This window comes from Pollicipes pollicipes, unplaced genomic scaffold (genome assembly GCF_011947565.3).
Source record: "Pollicipes pollicipes isolate AB1234 unplaced genomic scaffold, Ppol_2.1 Scaffold_3087;HRSCAF=3621_pilon_pilon_pilon, whole genome shotgun sequence".
NCBI lineage: Eukaryota > Metazoa > Arthropoda > Thecostraca > Pollicipedomorpha > Pollicipedidae > Pollicipes > Pollicipes pollicipes.
The window spans coordinates 46,239,941-46,260,954 of NW_023596225.1; positions in this window are offsets into that span (position 1 = coordinate 46,239,941).

The following is a 21,014-nucleotide window of genomic DNA, read 5'->3' on the forward strand; positions in this document are numbered from 1 at the left end:
AACTGAATAGCGAATTGTTTGGTATCGTTTCATAAACTTGGATGTACCTTGTATGGTCGCTGACTTTGGCAGGTCAAGTTGGATTCAGCGAGGTCAATTTCTAGGAAATCGTTCGATTTAATGCAACAAAGGAGTGTCAGACAAAATCATAAATCTCTGAAATTATTCTTTTAGTCGACACAAAAATTGAATGAGCAGCTTAAATCAACCAAAAGTCAGATATGAAGGTCAGACCAAGGTAAAACCAATCTGTTTTATTAAGACAGGGTTTGCTGTACGGGATTTGTTTCGCTTCTGGTGCTCATTTTGAATTGATTAACAACAGAAACCGCATTGCGTATCTTCAATACACTTTCTAAAGGTCAGAATAGCTCCCTGACCTAAAATAACCCAAGGCAACATTTTTTTTATGAAACATACCGCATTGCTTAATCTTTGTCGCTTACTCAAATGCAAAAATCAAAGCAGCCTTCCATGATTTAGGTCAGCATGACCATCAAAATGCCAAACAATGTCACTGACATTCAATGGGCATGTGACCATTCTTCTAGGTTAGGTACTTAGATTCTGGAGCATTTGAGAAACCGGCCTGGAGTTTAAATTTGTTGAATGTTATTTGCCACGAGGGTCACGACACAGGAGCATCAAGCTTTAACATAAGTGAGCTCATGTTCAGGCTAACACACCATGTCAAGCTGGTGGCACTAGCACTCTCGGCTCCTGAGATCTCAAGGGGGTCAAAATGAATCCCCCAAGCAAAGGATATCCAAACGGCCATCCGGGCGCGTGTTAAAGCGATTCATCCCCTGACATGGCGCCTGGACAGCCAGGGTTAATCTCACCCGGTCGTATAGATGGCCAACACAGCCATGTAGGTGAATTGAGATTGGCGGATGATGCTGCACGAAGAAAAGTTTTCTGTCTATCTACAATAAACAATGCGATATAAGTCCATGTCCAAACCAATGTCTAGCATGGGCCCGTTGCGAACACAAGGAACAGAAGAGTGACGACCGTAAGTCCAAGTCATAGATTCATGACAGAAAAGACGTAGCGCATGGCTCCAGTGTTTCTTTGTTTTCATGTCACCGGGACGCGAAAAGCAAAACTATTATAATACTTAAATTTGCGATCTTAAGATCTGTCTGTAGAAGCCACAACCATTATCCTTGGCTGAACTGGCGCCGCTGCTGCGGGTTGAATATAGATCGTTTTATTACGTCGTATTTCCATAAGCTTTGCTAATTCCTGACTCCCATCATGCCAGCCGCTCAAGCTCAAATTTCGTGATAATGTTTATGACCTTTCTCACCCGGAAAAATGAACCTCTCTATGCCTCGGAGAGCATGGCATTTGGCTTCTCGTGTATATTTTTGTGATGTGGTCTCCTACTTGGATTTGACACGGAAAGGCTTAGTTTTCCTAGTAAGAGCAAACCACTAGAACAGTAGTACGATGCCACAGACAGGAATATATGCCGTCATGTGGCTATAAGCTCTTTGTTGTATATATCATAGGCAAAAATATCCACCTAGAGAAGACAGTAGTAATAGCCCTATTCCTCGAAGAAAACAAGAACAGGAGAATTGAGATAAGCATGGATTGATATTTCGGCAGCATGCCTTTATCGAAACAACAGCAGACGATGGCTATGAGAATTGCATGGAAGGTGGAATCGCGATACGCACCATGGCTGGTCTGCGGCTCGATGGTTCTTCATGTACTTCGGCATCCACTGTAAAGGAAGTGAAGGTTTGTGTCAATGAACTGGTGTTTTCACACGCTATCATGCCTGACGTGCGTTGCTCATACTTTTACATGTTCTTCTATCTTGCACCGTCAGTTGTGCCTGGCAGCTTGCCTTTTGCACATTACGGACCGCCCGGATGCTCAGTTTCGTTTCTTGCAGATATTACATGTGACGTACTCTGCATAGCAGTCAATCTAGCCCCGTCATTATCTCTACGGTTAGCTACCGTTTCGATCTTCAACATTCATTCTCAAACCTCAGGACGCGACATTCTAGCTCGGTGTCACAGATCTGGGAGAGCGGTAGGCGCCCGAGGCTGCTGCAACTGAGACGGGTCAGCGGCCGCAGGGTTGCCGCGTGTGGAGACGGACGTGACCAACAGGGAGTGGCCGTGAGAGCCCAGCTGGGGGTCCATCGCCAAACGGTCGTATGTGGAGGGATCGGACCGTGACCTAAGGCCATCAGCGATTTGGAGCTGGCGCTTAAAAGCGAAGGCATTGTGGAGAAGGCATCAGTTGCACTGCATTCCCTGCCATCAAAATGTGTAGCATGAAGGTGCGCACAAGTGATTCAGCTAAAACTACGATATTGGTCGCTATGGTGGTCATCTCATGTGCATTTGTGTGCATAAAAGATTAATGCGGTGTCAGATTCAGATTATGTATCATAATTGCAGGAGCTACATAGCTAAGAGAAGCTTGTCGAAAACAGTTAAAGATCTGATATCAGTTCCGATCAGCAATGCGTTTCACTATGTATAAAGTACCACATTTTCGTTCCCAGGTCTTGGTCGTCGTCGCCGCCCTGGCCGCCGCCGCCGCCGCTGCCCCGGCTCCTGACTCCCGGTCGTACCATCCGGAGCCCCATTACAAGGAGGAGGCCAAGCCGTTCGCCTACGACTACGCTGTCAGCGACCACTATACCGGCACCAACTTCGTCAAGAAGGAAGAAAGCGATGGCCACAACATCCAGGGATATTACTCGGTGGCTCTGCCCGACGGCCGTGTCCAGCACGTCAAGTACGTCGCGGACAACTACGGCGGCTACAACGCTGAAGTCACCTACGAGGGAGAGGCCCAGTACCCCGAGTATCACCCCGCTCCTGCCTACAAGGCTGCTGCTCCGGCGTACAAGACTGCTGCCAATGTTTACAAGCCCGTGTACAAGTCTGCTACCCTCGCCCATCAGTCAACCGTCACCACTGCTTATCAGCCTACTTTCCCGTCCTACAAGGCTACCACTCCGTCCTACAAGCACGCCTTTAAGCCTGCTACCCCAACATACGGGACAGCTGTCCCTGCTTATCAGGCAACAGCACCTGCCTACCAGTCCACTGTCCAGGCCCACCAGCCTGACTTCAAGCCTGCCGCCCCTGCGTACAATGCCCTTCCTCTTTCCTACACCCCTGCGGCTCTGGCCTACACAACTGCTGCCCCGGCCTACACAACTGCTGCACCGGCCTACACAACTGCTGTCCCGGCCTACACAACTGCTGCCTCGACCTACACATCTGCTGCCCGGACCTACACATCTGCCACCCCGGTAGACAAATCGGAGGCCTCTCCGTATACGTCCTCGACCTCTGCCTACAAGTCTTCCCACAAGGTTGCTGTCCCGAGCTTGAAGGCGGATGTGACGTATTAAAAGCGAGCATGTTGTGTTGACGTTTTGAAACTGTGCGTTGTTATGTGACATTATGTGTTGTGCATACGAGGAATGTTTAGATAAAGCAGTGTTTTTTTTTTTACGCTGGTCTTCTCTGTTAGTATAGACATATCAACAAGTAATGTATTCTGGGAAGATGACACAGCTGTGATCTACGGTATGTGATAATACTTGCGGTGTCGCATTCCAGAAGTACTGTAGTGCACGTTGCAGTACATAAGCATTATTTGGATTAACTCGTCCTTGCACATTAAACATGATTGACCTGGAATGAGGACACAGTGTTTGAGTCACACTCTTTCCAAACATGCGCATTCGGCCCAAATTGATCGCACGACCGATTATCCATTAGACAAGAACTATATCACTTCAAGGGTTGGATCAGAACGTGTTTCATATTTAATCGTTATGTCACAAATTGGGCGGCCATTTGTGCAAGTGTTCTGCGTGAGTGTAGGCGCTCTTCTAAAGTACTTGGATGCGACTTGAAAGCACCAGCAGTCACACTAGCAGGCCATCCATCAGTCACACTGACAGGTCATCAGCCCTTGGAATCAGAAGATGAACATGCTGATCTTTGTTCTATCGCCGCAAGACGATCAGAAAGAAAAGCTGCTATTTCGACCCGGTAACGCGGTAAGCTGCATTTCAGCGACGTGGTACCATATCGGGCGTTCACCCAGTCACACCAGCAGGTCATCAGTCAGTCACACTAGCAAGTCACCAGTGGGTCACACAAGTCATCATCCAGCCACCCTCGCAGTTCATCAGGCAGTTACACTAGCAGCTCATCAGTCAGTTACACTAGCCTTTATCAGGCAGTCACACTAACCGGTCATCAGTCAGCCACACTGATAGGTCATCAATCAGTCAGCAGCAGGTCACCAGTCAGTCACACTGTTGAATTATTAGTCAGTCACGTTTGCAGCCCATCAGTCAGTTACACTTGATATTCATCAGTCAGCCACACTTACAGGTCATCAGCAACTCGAAACTGAAGATGAAAACCTAAGTTTTGTCCTATCGCCGAGTGATGATGCAGAACAAAAATTTGTATTTCCACTTGGTTGCGCAATAAGCTGAATTTCAAAGATGTGGTGCGGTGCTTGGTGTCCACCCAAGCTGCCCTGTCACCCAAAATGATTTTAACGAATACCATGGCGCAAAACGTCGTACGTATCCGATGTTTTAATGACATCTACGCCAACGTTTTCAGTCACGATAATCGACGTACGGTATAGACTAGCAGCATTAAAGCTCTTTACTGACCAGCGCGGGCGACGCGGGGGCCACATCCGTCGCAAACAAGCAGGCAGTGTTCGGTTTATTTGTCGCGTGCGACCGCCAGCTCAGCTCGGCTCGGCATCGAGGTGGCCAGCCGGCGCACAAGGAGCCGCGGGGCGATGGCAGTGACGCGCGCCGACAGACCTCCTCGACATCCACCGAACGTCCGAGGCGAGCTGGCGCCGGCGAGGCCCGCCGGAGGCCGCCGGCCCACCCGAGGAGGCTCGAGCGGCGGAGCCCGGACCGAGCCGTCGCAGCGCCGGCGCAGCACACCTCCTGAACAGGAGCACCAGGGAGTGGATTGAGCACGAGTCGCCGACCACGGCGAGTTAGCGGCTCTAAATGGAAAACAGCATATTTCGATGCGACGCATCTAAATTGTCCTCACACGTCTGCTGATGATCTGGTGCAGCTTCGCAAAGCATATTTAACATAATTCCCCAACCGCCATATGGGCAATAAATTGCTCTAGAATACGCTAGGACAAGGAAGACAACCGCTATCTTGGCGAGCGGAAACAACAATATCTTGCGAGTCTTTACGGCAGGCGTCATGACTTAATGACCCACACAGATATCACAAGTCACGTAACCCCATAAAATGACAGCTTGGTTTCTCGTAGCTCTGCATACGTAGCGTACACGCTTGTCACGTTTTGGACGTCGTCCAACGACCAGGGAGATCTGCTCAGCCCTCAGACGGTCGCCGGTCAGAGATGTGTTATACGACCATGTGCTGAGACCACCTGTCCACAAGTAAGACCACCTGTAAGACCACCTGTCAGGCCGTTTCAGCGTAATACTCCCATAGGTCACCCCTTGTAATAGGTACAGAAATTTGGTTTTCTGAAAAAAAATGTTGAATTCCTTTGCAATCATCCAGAAAATTTAAAGAGCTTCCAAAGATACAACGCTGTAAGCACCACGAATCCATGAAAGGACATCATTAGCTGGTCATTATAGATATTATTGTGGTATATAGCTTCGGTTTATGAGGACGTCGCCTATCACAGCCAGATGAGAGATACTTTGGCGGTGAAAAACCCAAAATTATCTCCGTCCATCCCGCACATTTAACACACATTTTTCGTTGAAGTAACGCGTGGAAAGAAACGAAAAACATCATGACACACACACGGATATATTTCAATAGGCACCCATTCTAATCCCGTAACTAGTACGCCGTAGACTTGTATGCCGGGGCAGGATGACCGTAAGCAGGCTTCTGGACAGACTTGTAGGTCGGGGCAGCAGCCTTGTAGACAGGAGCGGGGTGATACTCGGGGTACTGGGCCTCTCCCTCGTAGGTGACATCAGCGTTGTAGCCGCCGTAGTTGTCGGCGACGTACTTGACGTGCTGGACACGGCCGTCGGGGAGAGCCACCGAGTAATAACCTTGGGTGTTGTGGCCATCGCTCTCCTCCTTCTTGGCGAAGCTAGTGCCGGTGTAGTGATCGTTGACGGCGTAGTCGTAGGCGAACGGCTTGGCCGCCTCCTTGTACTGGGGCTCCGGATGGTAAGAGGCCGGCTTATGGGAGGGGGCCGGGTGGTAGAGGGCCGGAGCGGGCTTGTAGCCCAGCGTCTCCGGTGCCGGGGCGGCGGCGGCGACGGCCAGCACGGCGGCAACGACGAGGAACTGCAATGCCGTAGAGGATGTTAGACGGATCAAGCAGTCATTTGAACACCGCAGGTTTGCTACCATACTTCCGTGCAGTTTAAGACGTATCGCTAATCCCAGGGTCTACGTAGTTTGAAATTGACTGTCTCGCAGCCAACAGGACACCATATCAATGGTATTATTCCAGTACCTACCTGCATGGTGTGTTTTGATTGCCGGGTGTGCAGTGCAAGTGGTGTCTGCTCCCTTGGTGCTTTCGCTTTTATAGGTCGGCCGCTAACCACTGATAGACGGTCACGGTCAGATTCCAGTGAGCGGACGCCTCCAACGGTGTCACCGGCTGCGCTGACGAATTCGCACGGAATTCCTGGTACACGCCCACCTCCTAGAACCTGACGAGAATATACTCATGACTTTGTATATGGACAGGTCATTTACTTTTCGCAGGTAAGCTGGACGATAAATGGCAGAGAACATGTAGCTTGTGACGCAGCGGGATGGCATCGATCTTTCTTGGCGATGCGCTGAACTCAGAGCAATCATACCAGCAATTCGGAGCGACGTGTTGAGGCACCCAACTAACAGCTTCTCTGGCCGCGACCAAGTCACATTTTGGCCCGATCGTATGACATCCGGTTTGCTACATTTCTGGTCGTTGTTCATCCGGAAGTAATTGTGACGTGGGTTAAATGCGACGAGAATTCAAAATTTGAGAACATAGGTATGGTATAAGCGTATGAGAATGGAAATTTGTGATAGTTTATGTCATGAAGATGTCATCCCACACATCATTTCTCAAACAAGCTCAGGTGGGAGCAGAAGCTGGGGGCCAAGCAGATGCATGTACGTGCATGTTTTGTTTCGAAGTGTGTTGTGGGTAATTAAGCTCTCAATTGACTTTAACAGCTATGAATCGTGTCCTTTTCAAACGTATCGACGCCACGCATATCGGCACATGTCATTTTCAAATGCGACGATGTTGCCGCACACATAATAAGGCTTTACACGGCAACATCCGGTTGTGGTGTAGACGAAATCTCAGTTTTTCCCAATAAGTTTGGCTGAAAGCCTTCGATGCCCAAGCATTCCACGGTGTCGAAGTTTTTGACACGTAGGTAAGCCGTGTTGGGGAAATCAAAATTACGTAGGTTGTCAAGTGCAACTGGGAGGAACATTATGCGTATAAATAAGACGGCAGGACTAGTTTTATTCTTCGTAGGAAAGAAACCAGGAGAATGGAGAAATAGATGCGTTGGTGTTCTGAAAACATCCTCTGGTCGAAGAAATTGACGAATGACGGATATCAACGCACCTATCTGTCTATTTTCCTAATTTTTCTACGAGAAATACGGCTATTACTACTATCTTAAGAGTAAGTCAGCATGACATGCAGCTAGAATGTGTTAACAGGCAAAATGTATGATCGCGAAAAAGTGTATATCAAATTTGGAGCGTATTAGAGATTCGTTCAGGCTATGATATGCTACGGCTCTGTTGAAATGTGATGCAACAAAACGAATTCTTCAGAGGTGGTACACCAACTGATATCATGATCTTTTTTTGAAAAGTTTGTAAAGTGAGCCACGAAATTCCGCAAGGGAGTGTTTTAAAAGGGTGTTAATAGAAATGTCTGTGCTGGAAAAGATTAAAACAAGATGGAAATTAGATGTAACCAACTAATAGCATATCTACACCGGAACAATGGTGGAACAAGAACAAGGCAAAACCGCCTGATGATTATTGTCTTATTTTCGCTTAACGTTGGCGTGACGTCACTGGTGCCAAGACTCTCATGCGCATGCGCGACTGGCCGCCAGACCCCGAACATAATGAGGCAAACGGAAACTGCAATCGGTGGTGCGTATAGTCAACAAGTCATTTTTAGGACAGTCGTGCGGATAGTCAACAAACCATTCTTAGGAAGGTGCATATGACCAGTGTACCGGTAACGTATAATTTTTGGCAAACATCATGATGGGATTTGCAAGCCTAGGCGGCAAGCTATTAAAATGCAATACCATGCAATTTGAAGATGAACATAACAACCTTATACGCAATGAAACGGCACGAGCATCAAGCTGCCCTTTTGAAAATTTGATCGGAACCCTCTGAGTTGATGGATTTCTGGCACCAAAGCCCACGCTATGCAACGCTTGTTGTGTGAGCCCTGACCCCTACCATCCGATGGCGCTTTTCCAGGCAACGACAGTGTTTAGTGGCGAGAATTTAACGTGCCCCAATGCTCGGCATGGTCCGTCCTGACCTCTGACGTCAACTGACCTTTAGCACGACCGCTGCCACCGGCCGCAGGCCACACCTGTGAAGGACAAATGGCGAGCGCCTAAAGCGACTCCATCTCACCCTGCCACAGGTGGGTGAATCAGACGGCAGGCGCTGTAACCAACTGAGCATTCATACCAATAAGAAACCGACTTAGTGGCAGACGTATCCGACCAGGGAACCGATAGTGTAGACTTCAACGACAAGCTTGACGAAGTGTGTGACAACCTCAAGCAGCAACCCATTGCAGTGCACTTCGAACCTACACGGCCTCGTGCCCCGTGGTCCTGACACCGCCGGTGGTGCGACGGAGTGGCGGGCGTGCGGTGCCTGTTGTCTGCTGCATTTAATATTGTTTGCGGTAAGTATTTCAGTTACATTGTCGTCAAGGGACTTACATAGAGGAAGATCGCGTAGGCTTTTTGTATGCATAGGCTCATAGCATTTTTACCAGATAAGCGGAGGTCTGTGCGGGAAGAGTTTTGCCGTGCACGCACCTCGATAAGGCGGATGATATTTTGTATGTGTAAGGTACCTCCATACCTACCTATCCCCATAATTTTCATTGATTCACAGGTGGTGATGCACCATCTGGCTAGATCTGGCTTTTATGATGAACGTATGACGTCATAAGGCTATTGGCAAGCAACGAGATTGCGCTGCCGTTTGCATGCCTTGATCACGAACCGTGTTTTGTGGTAAAGTCCATAGGCATTTATGTATCTTAAGATTATGAATCTCTAAGGAAAATATAAGAACAACGTAAAAAGGGCTAATGCACGCACAACGAAGGCATGCAGCACAAATTCTTCGCATAAGTAGACGACGCCAACTTTACAGTGCGGCGAAGCCGACAGGTGAGTCGCTCTCCAGTTCAGAGGAAACTCAAACATAGCAACTCTGGTGGATACTCTGAAAACGTAAAAACGATCTTTGGCGTTATCAAACGATGACGTAAAGAAGAGCATCTTTGTTTAGTATTGGAATTGCGCTATTAACAGCAATCTTTTGTACTTCGCATCGCGTGGAAGGAGTGGAGCGTGTATTAAGGAGTGGCTACGGATCCGTGCCAATCCACGTTGGCACCAACCCAGCGGATCACAGCATGCTGGGGGGGGGGGGGGGCAGTCTGTTCAGTGAGGTGACCGTGGCCTTCGTCGATGGTTGGCGGCCGACCTATAAAAACGAAAGTACTGCAGAAGCAGGCACCAGTTTCACTGCATACTCGGCCACCAAAACACAACATGCAGGCATGTGCTTGAGCTATATTGTTGATGTAGCAATTTGTCGGATGTTAGGGATTTTTTCGACAAATGCATTGGGGTCAGAAAAATTTTAAAAAATGCTAGAATGAGCGAGTCATTGATAACATATCTTCTATGACATTGCAGGTCTTCGCCGTTGCCGCCGTGCTGGCTGTTGCAGCTGCCGCCCCAGCCCCGGATACACCGGTGTACAAGCCCGCCCCGGCCCACAAGCCGGCCTCTTACCATCCGCAGCCCCAGTACAATGAGGAGGCCAAGCCTTTCGCTTACGACTACGCCGTCAACGACCACTACACCGGCACCAACTTCGCCAAGAAAGAGGAGAGCGATGGCCACAACACCCAAGGTTATTACTCGGTGGCTCTGCCCGACGGCCGTGTCCAGCACGTCAAGTACGTCGCCGACAACTACGGCGGCTACAACGCTGAGGTCACCTACGAGGGAGAGGCCCAGTACCCCCAGTACCACCCCGCCCCTGCCTACAAGGCTGCCGCTCCGGCTTACAAGCCTGTCAACAAGCCTACCTACAGCCATCCCACCTCGGCATACAGGCCTGTGACATACTAGTCGTAGGGTGAGAACGGCTACTTATTCAAACTTATGCATGCTTGCGTTATGATGTTTTCCGTTTTTGTCCTGCGTTATTTCAATAAACAACATTGTTTCGAGTCGTGCCGTTTTAACGGAGGTAATTACACGCCCTCCACCCCGAAATGTCTCTGATCTGATAGTGAGAGGCGACGTCCGCATAAACTGAAGACAACGACCACATGCCGCTTTATAATGGCCTTTACCAACGACCTATCATGGACTGCTGGTGCTCGGAGCGTTTCATCTTTGCAAGGTTCCTTAAATCTTCGGTTTGATTGTAGAAGAATTCAAAACATTTCATTTTCCTGGAGCACAGTTTCTGTTATCAATACAAGCGTCCTGTGATAGCATCGCGCTGAAACTGCCTGTCAGGTGGTTATCAGCACGTGGTCACCAATAACCTCTGGCCTATGACCGTCTGCGGGCTGAGATCTTGCTGTCTGTTGTTGTCGGAGCTACCCCGGGCTGTGCTGAGTACAGTATGTTTACAGTGTCGCCAGGTGATCAAGGTGTCACTAATGTGGAAATGGGCTCTCGATGTTCGGTGTGGTCACGGAGTCATGGCATCTCCCGTGAGGACTCTTAAGATGTTCTCGTTTCTAGTCGCTACAACTCCCAATTTTCTTTGTTGCCTTGAAGTGTTTAATGCGCGATCGGGTGGGGATCACTTGACCCTCCGAAGATTTTTCCGGAATGCCTTCCGAAGGTGAGGCTTAGCTGCTTGAAATTTTGCATAGCTGTAGACAACTGGATAGCGGATCGTTTGGTGTCGTTTCATAAACTTGGATGTACCTTGTAAGGTCGCTGCCTTCGGCAGGTCAAATTGGATTCAGCGAAGTCATTTTTTAGAAAATCGTTCAATATCATGCAACAACGGAGTGTCAGACAAAATCGTAAATCTCTGAAATCATTCTTTTAGTCGACACAAAAATTGAATGAGCAAATTAAATCAACCAAAAGTCAGGTATAAAGGTCCGACCAAGGTAAAACCAATCTATTTTATTACCATAGGGCTTGCTGTACGGGATTTGTTCCGCTTCTTGCGCTCATTTTGAATTGATTAACAACGGAAACCGCATTGCGTATCTTCAATACACTTTCTAAAGGTCAGAATAGCTCCCTGACCTAAAATAACCCAAGGCAACATTTTTTCTTATGAAACATACCGCATTGCTTAATCTTTGTCGCTTATTCAAATGCAAAAATCAAAGCAGTCTTCCATGATTTAGGTCAGCATGATCTTCAAAATGCCAAACAATGTCACTGACATTCAATGGGCATGTGACCATTCTTCTAAGTTAGGTGTTCAGGCTCTGGAGCATTTGAGAAACCAGCCTGGAGTTTGACTTTGTTGAACGTTATTTGTCACGAGGGTCACGACCCAGGAGCATCAAGCTTTAACATAAGTGAGCTCGCGCTCAGGCCAACACACCATGTCAAGTTGATGGCTCTAGCCCTCTCAGTTCCTGAGATCTCAGGGGGTCAAATTGACCCCTACCCAAGCAAAGGATATCCAAACGGCCATCCGGACGCGTCTTAAATCAACTCATCCCTGACATGGCGCCTGGACAGCCAGGGTTAATCTTGCCAAGTGGTGCAGATCGCCAACACAGCCATGTAGGTGACTAGAGATGTGGCGCACGAAGAACAGGTTGCTGTCGATCCACAGTAAACAATGCGGTCTAAGTCCATGTCCAAATCAATGTCTATCGTGGACGCGATGCGAACGCAAGGAGCAGAAAAAAATGACGACCGTACGTCCAAATCATAGATTCATTACAGAAAGACATAAGGCATGGCTTAAGTGTTTTTTCATGTCACCGGGACGCGAAAAGCAAAACTATTATAATACTTAAAGTTGCGATCTTAAGATCTGTCTGTAGAAGCGACAACCACCATCCCTTGCTGAAATGGCGCCGCTGCTGCGGGTTGAATATGGATCGTTTTATTACGTCGTATTTCCATATACTTTCCTAATTCCTGACTCCCATCATGCCAGCCGCTCAAGCTCAAATTCGTGATAATGTTTATGACCTTTCTCACCGGGAAAAATGAACTTCTCAATGCATCGGGGAGCACGGCATTTGTCTTCTCGTGTGTATTTTTGTGGTGTGGTCTCCTACTTGGATTTGACACGGAAAGGCTTAGTTTTCCTAGTAAGAGCAAACCACTAGAACAGTAGTGCGATGCCACAGACAGGAATATATGCCGTCATGTGGCTATAAGCTCTTTGTTGTATATATCGTAGGCAAAAAATATCCACCTAGACAAGAGAGTAGTAATAGCCCTATTCCCCGGAGAAAACAAGAACAGGAGAATTGAGATAAGCATGGATTGATATTTCGGCAGCATGCCTTTATCGAAACAACAGCAGATGATGGCTATGAGAATTGCATGGAAGGTGGAATCGCGATACGCACCATGGCTGGTCTGCGGCTCGATGGTTCTTCATGTACTTCGGCATCCACTGTTAAGGAAGTGAAGGTTTGTGTCAATGAGCTGGTGTTTTCACACGCTATCATGCCTGAGATGCGTTGCTCATGCTGCTACATGTTCTTTGTATCTTGCACCATCAGTTGTGCCTGGCAGCTTGCCTTTTGCACATTACGGACCGCCCGGATACTCAGTTTCGTTTCTTGCAGATATTACATGTGACGTACTCTGCATAGCAGTCAATCTAGCCCCGTCATTATCTCTACGGTAAGCTGCCGTTTCGATCTTCAACATTCATTCTCAAACCTCAGGACGCGACATTCTAGCTCGGTGTCACGGATCTGGGGAGAGCGGTAGGCGCCCGAGGCTGCTGCCACTGAGACGGGTCAGCGGCCGCAGGGTTGCCGCGTGCGGAGACGGACGTGACCAACAGGGAGTGGCCGTGAGAGCCCAGCTGGGGGTCCATCGCCAAACGGTCGTATGTGGAGGGATCGGTCCGTGACCTAAGGCCATTAGCGACTTGGAGCTGGCGCTTAAAAGCGAAGGCATTGTGGAGAAGGCATCAGTTGCACTGCATTCCCTGCCATCAAAATGTGTAGCATGAAGGTGCGTACAAGTGATTCAGCTAAAACTACGATATTGGTCGCTATGGTGGTCATCTCATGTGCATTTGTGTGCATAAAAGATTAATGCGGTGTCAGATTCAGATTATGTATCATAATTGCAGGAGCTACATAGCTAAGAGAAACTTGTCGAAAACAGTTAAAGATCTGATATCAGTTCCGATCAGCAATGCGTTTCACTATGTATAAAGTACCACATTTTCGTTCCCAGGTCTTGGTCGTCGTCGCCGCCCTGGCCGCCGCCGCCGCCGCTGCCCCGGCTCCTGACTCCCGGTCGTACCATCCGGAGCCCCATTACAAGGAGGAGGCCGAGCCGTTCGCCTACGACTACGCTGTCAGCGACCACTATACCGGCACCAACTTCGTCAAGAAGGAAGAAAGCGATGGCCACAACACCCAGGGATATTACTCGGTGGCTCCGCCCGACGGCCGTGTCCAGCACGTCAAGTACGTCGCGGACAGCTACGGCGGCTACAACGCTGAAGTCACCTACGAGGGAGAGGCCCAGTACGCCGAGTATCACCCTGCTCCTGCCTACAAGGCTGCTGCTCCGGCGTACAAGACTGCTGCCAATGTTTACAAGCCCGTGTACAAGTTCGCTACCCTCGCCTATCAGCCAACCGTCACCACTGCCTATCAGCGTACTTCCATGTCCTACAAGGCTACCACTCCGGCCTACAAGCGCGCCTTTAAGCCTGCTGCTCCAGCCTACGGGACAGCTGTATCTGCTTATCACGCAACTGTACCTGCCTACCAGTCCACTGCCCAGGCCCATCAACCTGACTTCAAGCCTGCTGCCCCTGCGTACAATGGCCTTCCTCTTACATACACCCCTGCGGCTCTGGTCCACACATCTGCTGCCCCGGCCTACACATCTGCTGCCCCGGCCTACACATCTGCTGCCCCGGCCCACACATTTGCTGCCCTGGCCCACACATCTGCTGCACCGACCTACACAACCGCTGCACCGGCCTACACATCTGATGCCCCGACCTACACATCTGCTGCCCCGGACTACACATCTGCTACCCAGACAGACAAACCAGAGGCCATTCGATACAAGTCCTCCACCTCTGCCTATAAGTCCTCCCACAAGACGGCTGTCCCGAGCTTGAAGCCGGATGTGACGTATTAGAAGCGAGCATGTTGTGTTGGCGTTTTGAAACTGTGCATTGTGATGTGACGTTATGCGTTGTGCGTACGAGGAATGTTTGGATAAAACAGTGTTTTTTATGCTAGTCTTTTCCGTTATCATACACATGTGAACAAGTAACGCATACTGGGAAGATGAGACAGCTGTGATCAATGGTATGTGATAATACGGGCGGTGTCGTATTCCAGAAGTACTGTAGTGCACGTTGCACGTATACAAGGAACGTTTTGATAAGACAGCTTTTCTGTGAGCTAGTCCTTTCTGTTGCCACACACGCATTAACAAGCAATGCATGCTGGGAAGACGACACAGCTGTGGTCTAAGGTATCTGATAATACTGGCGGTGTCGTGTTCCAGAAGTGCTGCGGTATACGTCGCAGAACGTAAACAGTACCTGGATTAATTCGTCCGCAGCAGTAATGCTACATATTGGCAGACCTTTGAGAAAATCCTCACACATTAAGCTTCGGTTGACCTGGAACGGAGGGGCAGTGTTTGAGTCACACTCGCCCCAAAAATACATATTCGGCCTTGTTTGATCAGATGGCTGATTATTCATGAGACAATAGCTACATGATTTGAAGACTAGGTTCAGGTCGTTTTTCATATCTGATAATCATGTCCACATCGTCGACGGCCATTTGAGAAAGGTGCTCCGTGTGAGCGTCGGTGCTCCTCTAAAGTATTTGGATGCGATTTGAAAACACTGGCAGATCATCAGTTAGTCACACTAATAGGTCATCAGTCAGTCACACTATCATGTCATCTATCAGTCACCCTGGCAGGTCATCAATCAGTGACACTGACAGATCCTCATTCAGGCACACTGGGAGGTCATCACCCAGTCACCTTAGCAAGACATCAGTCAGCCACACCAGCATGTCATCAGTCATTTACACTAGCAGGTCATCAGTCAATCACGCTGGCAAGTCTTCAGTCAATCACGCCGACAGGTGTTCAGTCAATCACACTGGCAGGTCATCATTCAGCCCCATGCTCCTCTGACCCATTTGCGTATAACACCGATGTGTGAATTTACTTTTCCTGCCATTGCTGTCTGCGACGTTTTTGCGGTTACCTGGAAAGTTAATTATCATAATTACCGCAAAATTATATATTACTGGCTCGCTGGCCATATGCACCTCCCTCTATCGGCTTGTTCACTATCTACAAGAATGTACCTAGTCTCCGTTTGCCTCTCAGCATTACGTCCGGAGACTACCGGATTACCGCACATTGAAGTCTTGGCACCAGTGACGTCACGCTAACGTCTAGCGAGGATGAATCGATAGTGATGAAACGGTTTTACCTGTCTCATGCCGCCATATTTTCCGTAGAAAGATGTTATAAGCAGGTAACATTTATTCCCAACTTGTTGCAAACTTTTCCACTGCAGACATTTCCATTAAAGGGAATGTTCCACATTTGAAGATATTGAGGTAGACATCAGATATGATGGAAAAAGCTTACTTGTAACGATTGGTAAGCTTTCAAGGTTCAAAAACGACGCTACGTAGCACATTTTTTTTTTAAAATACGCCCCATTACGTCATTGCTTGAAGGCGTCATGGAATGCTTTTGTGACGACAGCAATACCTGACAGCATCTGGCAGCCAGACCTAAAGAATACCTCGAAACACACGAAAGCTTACGTCAGCTGGCCGTTCTCGTCGCGGGGGCTGTGTCGAATGGCGGATTAGTGGGTGGTTCGTTTATGGATTTTTCGTCTTGGTGCTGGCCGTAAGAAAAAGCTTTGGTAGACTGTTGGACATTCGCAACGAAGCGATCTCCAGCTTTTATGGCAGATTATTCATGTGAAAGCACGATATTCTGTGCTCCTGCTGTTGCTGTTATGCTCTTGATAATTTTGTCAATACTCTATTGCCGACCAATCGTTGCCTGCAGTGCTGTAGTCCTGACATTGATATCATGTGATGTGCACAGTACTTCTTTCTTTATGGGTTCTTCCTGGACATGTGGTGCCATGAGAAAATTAATAAATTTGGAGCGTTGCTATGAATTGATTGCCAAAGCATTGCTATTGCTATGGTAAATATGGTATGTTTGGGCTACCAAAAATTTGTTGTTGTTTTTTGCTTAGAATTATTCATGCAGTTAATAACGAACCCTGATATAACCGTTGCGATGCAATGACATTCTTGCTGTTGATAGATAGGTAGTTGCAATCCATGCTGCTTTCATAATAAATTCCATCATGAAAAGATGAGTCACGTGTCCTCTCTTGTACAGATTCTCCATCTGGCCCGTGACTGATCAAAAACACATGGTACAATATACAAACTATTTTAGCAAAGCAGACAACCAATAAACGGCATCACTTGCTCGGCCTGCTTTGGGAATCCACGAAACGTAGGTCAGAAAGATGCAAACACACCTTCCACTTCTATGGTCATGCAACATGCTGCAGTCATCAGGATGCGTTACTAAAAAAATAACAGGACAATTTTACATGTGGCGAAATGGCACTGCAAACATGCTGACCTTGCACAAGGCTTGAAACATGGTAAGTGAATGCAGTCGTGGTTGGATGGGTAAATCGCAAGGAGGTGATGAAGCTACCAGTGTACACAAGGCTGACGATAAAAATATTATTAAGTCCCATCCAAGATACCAACAGCAATACTTTTCCACCTTTCTCAGCACCAAACATCTTACGCAAGTTGCAGTGACTATGGCATTGATGAGTCGCAAGCAATGCTCGCCTGCATACATTTGTGAAGGCAGTACAATGTGCATTAGTAATAATACAGCACTGTGTTTTCAGAATTCTTTAGGGAAAGGCAATTGTGCAAAGCCTTATAATGTGAGCATACACTGAGCATGTGCATTATGAAGTACCAGCTTGCCTTTGTACACCCCTGCAACATAAGTGCTAGTGCTTCTATTAGTATGTCAGCGTTCTTTTGTCATGTACAAACACATACATAAAGCTAGAGGCAGGTATCAATGTATCACATTTAACTGGGTGTCAGTAGGCTTAAAGAATACCAAAATAATGCTCTCTCTCAGAAGTACAAACCTCCCACGTACACTCCCTATCACATCAAGATCAATACAAGCCACAAGTGGTGTTCTTTTTCATAACATTGACCTGTGGCCTAGGAATAAGAAAAAATGACCCGTTCACGACGAGTGCTGCTCAACCCGAAAGTGCTCACGCTTACGTTCGCGACACGCTTTCAGCAGCGGAATTTTGCTGACAGCCAATCATCTTCCACGCATTGTATCATGTGTGCCGCATCATCGCTTTTGCGAATGTGCCAGCGGCCATGCTGTTTTGACCATAAGCAGAAAACAGCCTGTCATATCACGGGCATCTAATGACGTTTCTATGGCGTCATTAAACAGAAGGCGATCTTGAAATGGGCTCTAAATAAGACTTTTCGCACTTTGCGGGCGTGTAACTCGGGAACCAGATCGTTTTGGGTCTTAAAAAGGACATGACCGTGAACTGCATCAAAAGGTTCTCAAGATGGCTATTTCAGTTCAAAACGCCATACAGATGTGGAATATTCCCTTTAACACTGTCTTAAGACGCTCCCTAACGAACTTACGTGTCCCTCTTCACGAATTTTCAAAATCATTTCATGACATCAGTTGGTGATATAATTTCTTAAGAATTGGTTTCGTAACGTCCCATTTAATCGCATGTCGTAGCCTGAAGTAATGTGAGAAACGGCTGGAATTCGCTGTCAACGTTTTGATGAAAATGTGTACATGGCCTTAAAACATTTATATTGCATGTAATTTTTATTCACCCTTCATTGCAGGCATGGCTACTCAACATGCCAAAAGCATGGACACCGTGGTTAAGGAGGCTTTGAGCCATACAATTATTTCAGTAAATATATGTGTGCATAACAACAAAATCACAAGTCTGGGGTGATAAGACTTAAAGCTAAGATTCATGCGTAGGACCGAATTTTGCTTACCTCCCATACGGATATGGTCATTTTAAGCCTAATTATGTGAGTGGCAACACAATCCGCAATTGATACGACGCATGCCAATGTGTGTGACGTCCGTACGTTTGAGCCGGGCACGATTCATACCTGGAAAAGTCAAGCGAGAGGTCAATTAGCTTCAAAACACTTCAAAAAGAGTGCATACAAATGCCTTTGCTCAGAAGGCCAGTTTCCGTTCCCGCCTGTGCTTTCTTACGAAATGTTGTGTCGGACATCTTAATGACATGACCGACCTCAATTTTCATTCTTATACCTTTATATCATACCTATTGCCCCGATTTTGAACTCTTGTCGGATATGACCCACTTTATCAGCACTTTTGGATGAAAAACAACCAAAAATGAAGCAATTTAGATGCGATCTGATGGGACTTAAACGTGACATGTCGCGGTCAGAGCACCTATCAGTTGGGGATGGGAAAACAGCGTGTATTGATCTAACAAATAGCTACAAATTGTTGGCATGATTGCTTTCCGTTCAGAGCATTGCTTCAAAAGATTGATACAAACCTGCTGCGTCATAAACCACATACTCTTTAGCTCTTCAGCATTCATCTTCCAACTCACCTGTAAAAATTAGATGATCTGTCCATATACGACGTCATGGATCGCATTATAGTCAACTTCTAGGAGGCGGGCGTGTACCAGGAATTCCGTGCGAATTCGTCAGCACAGCCTATGATACCGAGGCGTCCGTTCACTGGAATCTGACCGTGACCGTCTGTCAGTGGTTAGCGGCCGATCTATAAAAGCGAAAATACTAAGGGAGCAGACACCACTTGCACTGTACACCCGGCCTTCAGGACACAACATGCAGGTATGTACTAGAATGATACCATTTATATGGTGCTCTGCTGGCTACTAGAGAGTTTACATCAAGACAAGTGCACTCCGGGTTTCGCGATGTGACTGAAATTGCACAGATGTGTCACAGCAAAACTGCGCTGATTAAATGACTGCCTGAATCGTCTAATAATCTCTACGGCATTGCAGTTCCTCGTCGTTGCCGCCGTGCTGGCTGTCGTCGCCGCCGCCCCGGCTCCGGAGACGCCAGGCTACAAGCCAGCTCCGGCCCCCTACCACCTGGCCACCTCCTACAAGCCGGCCTCTTACCATCCTGGGCCCAACTACGAGGAGGAGGCCAAGCCGTTCGCATACGACCACGCCGTCAACGACCACTACACCGGCACCGACTTCGCCAAGAAGGAGGAGAGCGATGGCCACAACACCCAGGGATATTACTCGGTGGCTCTGCCCGACGGCCGTGTTCAGCACGTGAAATACGTCGCTGACAACCACAGAGGCTATAACGCTGATGTCACCTACGAGGGAGAGGCCCAGTTCCCTGAGTACTACCCCGCCCCTGCCTACAAGGTTGCTGGGCCGGCCTACAAGTCCGTCCACAAGTCTGCTTACAGCAATGCCGCCCCGGCATATAAGCCTGCCACATATTAGTCACGGCTTTGGAAGGGTTGCCCATTCAGATATATTCTTACGTGTAGGGTGGTGTTTTTAATTTCGTTAACTGTGTCACTCCAATAACAGGATTCAGTCGAGTTGTGCGGTTTTGATGGAGGCAGCTGTACGTTTCCAACCGCCCATATGTCTGATCCGGCTGTGACAAACGACGTTCGCATAAACCGAAACTTAAGACTACAAGAGCAATTATGTTGCCTAGCTAGTGATGTCGTGGCATGGGTTGTTAGGGCTTTTAATGTTTCGTCATAACATGGTTCTGAATTTTTCGGTTGATTGCAAAGAAGTTTAAAATATTTTTTTCTGGAAACAAAGTATCTGTTACCAATACAAATGGTGTCCTGTGAAAGTATTACGGTGAAACTGCCTGACAGATGGTCATCAGCATATGGTCTTACTAAACGCCTTTGACCCACGACCGTCTGAGGGCTGAGAGCATCTCGTCTCTTGTTAGAGCGACCTCCAACCCAAACCAAACCCGTTCAAAACTCGTAACGACGTTCATGACATGTATTTCCCCTTAAAAAGATCGACAACATATCGGACAGCATGCTGCCTTTCTTCCCGTGTATGTGTTGTATTATGTGGTCCCACGTATCCCAGTACCATGCGGGTGTTTTAACATGGAGGTTGCAGTGAGCGTTGGGCGATGGTTGGGGCCGAACGCAACTCACAAAGCCTCACTTAAAACTTAGTTAAGCGTGCCGCAGCAGCCGCAATTCCTTACCCGTTATAAAAATATTGGATGCATTCGATGGTTATAATTATATCTGCCGAAATTATTTCCTTAAAAATGCCACATTTCGTAACTTATACATGCCATTAAGTCCGTAACGCTGTGTGACGCCTCTGTTTCCGTCCTCACTGCCGAACGTCTTGCCGCTCATCTTGA